The sequence below is a fragment of the Lathyrus oleraceus genome, chromosome 4 (assembly GCF_024323335.1).
Source record: "Lathyrus oleraceus cultivar Zhongwan6 chromosome 4, CAAS_Psat_ZW6_1.0, whole genome shotgun sequence".
Lineage (NCBI taxonomy): Eukaryota > Viridiplantae > Streptophyta > Magnoliopsida > Fabales > Fabaceae > Lathyrus > Lathyrus oleraceus.
Window position 1 is genome coordinate 183,831,862 of NC_066582.1, and position 3,652 is coordinate 183,835,513.

The window sequence follows — 3,652 nt, forward strand, 5'->3', positions numbered from 1 at the left end:
TTGTTTCTAGGGTTCCATAGGATGTTCATTTTCCTTCTCTCTTGTATTGTATTTGGTTACCAAGACTATACTTCTTTGGTGTAAAAATATTTTCCAGATATTATTGATATGATTATTTCATATATGTCTAAATGATTAATATTTCCAATATTTGCAAATAGAACTCTAAAAGTTCCTCTGATTAAAAAATAAATCATATGCACAAGCATTGGATGCATCATGTGCATAAGTAGGTTTTGCTCCAGGCTTCTTGTTCAGTGGTCTAACTCCGTGTTCTTCATTTTTTTGAAGACAAGCTGACACATCGGTACTACACCAGAGCCAACTCTTCAAAGCTGATGGATCACCTTGAACAAGAGAACAGAGAATTGAAGGAGGAAGTGGCAAGATTGTCTGCCCTGATGGAGTCTTTCTTGGCCGCCCAAAGCCAGTCGTCTCCAACGCCTTCAACTCCTCCCCAGAGGACAGTCATTTCTGAGATTGCCTCTTCAACAGTGCCTGCTGCCAGTGCCCACTTTGCGTCTACTGCTATGCCAGCCGGGTTTCCCTGGGGGATGCCCGCGAACTTTGTTCCTGAGGGTCTCGCCCCAACGTTTTCTTCTTTGCCGGCATCTAGCCCGGTCCTTGCTGTGTCACCTCAGGTCGTCCATACTTTGCCGAGAGTAGATGACACCATTTACCACTCTGAGCCATCTAAGGGCCCAAACGTGTACGAAAAGATGGATTCCATGAACGATAAGTTCTTTGAGCTTCGCAAGGAACTCAAAACTCTCAGAGGGAAGGACCTCTTTGCCAAATCTGTTGCTGAGCTTTGCCTTGTTCCTAATGTCAAGATTCTTGTCAAATTCAAAGTGCCTGACTTTGAAAAGTACAAAGGAAACACTTGCCCGCTCAGCCATTTGGTTATGTATGCACGAAAAATGTCGACTCAGACCGATAATGATCAGCTCCTGATCCATTATTTCCAGGACAGCCTGTCCGGTGCCGCCCTGAGATGGTACATGGGTTTGGACAGCGCGAACATCCGCTCCTTCAACGACCTTGGCGAAGCATTCGTCAAGCAGTACAAATACAATGTTGATATGGATCCCGATAGGGATCAATTGAGGGCCATGTCCCAAAAGGATAAGGAAACTTTTAAGGAGTATGCCCAGAGGTGGCGAGAATTGGCTGCACAAATCGTGCCTCCGCTAGAAGAGAAAGAAATGACCAAGATTTTTCTGAAGACCTTGAGTTCATTCTATTATGAGCGGATGATTGCTAGCGCTCCTTCTGACTTCACCGAGATGGTGAATATGGGGATGCGTCTAGAGGAAGGAGTCAGGGAAGGGCGCCTGACTAGAGAAAAAGGCTCTTCTACCAAACGTTATGGGGAGTTTACGAAGAAGAAGGATGGCGAGGCACATGCTGTGACCTCCCATACTAAATCTAGAAGACCCTCTATGAAGAGGAAGACCGTGCGTCCCGCCGGTAATCAGCATCGGGATGCTCATATAGCACCTGTTTTCAAAGAAAATCAGCAATATCAGCATCATAACCAGCAATAACAACATCAATAGTATCAACAACAACACCGTCCTCAACAACATGCCTACCAGCCTCGAAACAATAATCAAACCAGTACAAGATATGATAGGAAGAGGGTCAATTTTGATCCTATTCCAATGACCTACGCAGAGCTATATCCTTCTTTAATAGAAAGGAAACTGATCACTCCACGTGACCCACCTGCTATACCTACCAACCCTCAGTTGTGGTATAAGCCTGAGCTTCATTGTGTCTATCATTCCGGTGCTCCCGGACATGATGTGGAGAACTTCTACCCGCTGAAGACCAAGGTTCAAGACCTTGTGAGGAGCGGTATATTATTTTTCGAGGACGTAGGTCATAATGTCAAGAAGAACCCATTGCCCGAGCATGGGAAATCTGTTGTCAACATGGTTCAGGGTTGCCCTGGAAAATATAAGGTCCGATATGTCAGCCATATCTGACAATCTTTGGTCGAGATGCATAGACTGTTGTGTGGATACTGTCACTACGAGCATGACCATGACAGATGTCGTGTTTGCACTGTTAATGAGAGGGGATGTCGTCAAGTTAGAAAAGACATCCAAGAAATGCTGGATCAAGGTGTAATTGAGATACTTCAGAATCGTGATGAGGATGATGAAGTTAATGTGATATCACCAGTATTCAGGATACCTGAGCCTGCTGTCATCCGGTATGATGGCAGCAAGCAGAAGGCTTCTCCTACTCTCATAATCAAGCCAGCCGGCCCTGTGCCATATTCTTTTGATAAAGCTGTTCCCTATCGTTATAATGCTGTGGCATTGGAAGATGGCAAGGAGGTGCCCCTACCCTCCACTTCTGTTGTTAATATTGCTGATGTCAGTGGATTGACCCGTAGTGGTCATGTTTTCTCGGTGCCGCCGAAACCCCAGACTGACACCAGAAGAGCTGATACTACTGATAGTGTCGTTCGTCCAGTGGGAAATTCTTCCAATTCTCCGAATCCGGCACTTGCTGTTAATAGACCTGCCGATACTGCTAAAACTCCTGTCTCTGCTGGCCAGAATGGCATGATTAGAGAGGACTGTGATGAGATGTTAAGGCTCATCAAGATGAGTGAATACAACGTTGTAGATCAACTTCTACAAACGCCTTCAAAGATCTCTGTGCTATCTTTGTCAATGACTTCTGAGCCACGCCGAGAAGCTCTGCAGAAGGTGTTGGACGTGGCGTATGTAGATCATGACGTCACCATAGAGCAATTTGATAGTATTGTTGCAAACATTACTGCTTGTAACAATCTGAGTTTCTGCGATGCTGATCTCCCCGAGAAGGGAAGAGACCATAATTTGGCACTTCACATCTCCATGAATTGCAAGGATGATTCCATGTCTAATGTGCTGGTAGACACTGGATCATCGCTGAATGTGTTGCCAAAATCCACTATTGCTAGACTTTCATATCAGAGCCTCCCATGAGGCAGAGTGGAGTGGTCGTAAAAGCTTTTGATGGATCGCGCAAGACTGTGATTGGCGAGGTTGAGCTCCCAGTCAAGATAGGACCTAGTGATTTCCAGATCACTTTTCAGGTCATGGATATTCATCCATCATATAGCTGTTTGTTGGGAAGACCATGGATTCATGAGGCAGGCGCCGTGACATCCACCCTACACCAAAAGTTGAAGTTCGTTAAGAACAAAAAGTTGGTGGTGGTAGGGGGAGAGAAGGCTCTCTTGGTTAGCCATCTGTCTTCCTTTTCTTACATTGATGCTGAGGACGAGGTTGGGACTCTGTTCCAAGCCTTGTCTATTGCTGAGCCTTCTAAGAAAGGAACTTCTTCATTTGCGTCCTACAATGATGCTAAGTTGGCCATTGAGCATGGCGCAACTACTGGTTTAGGACAAATGATCAAGCTGGAAGACAATAAATCCCGGGCTGGCATAGGGTACTCTTCAGGCACTTTCAACAAGCATGGACTGTTTCAGAGTGGTGGTTTCATCCACACGATTGAAGACCAGGAAGCTGCTGCTGTTGTGGAAGATGATGTAGAGGAAGATTCTGGCAACTTTGTCATCCCTGGAGGGGTCTGCAATAATTGGGTCGCTGTTGATGTTCCAACAGTTGTCCATAAGTCAACATAATGT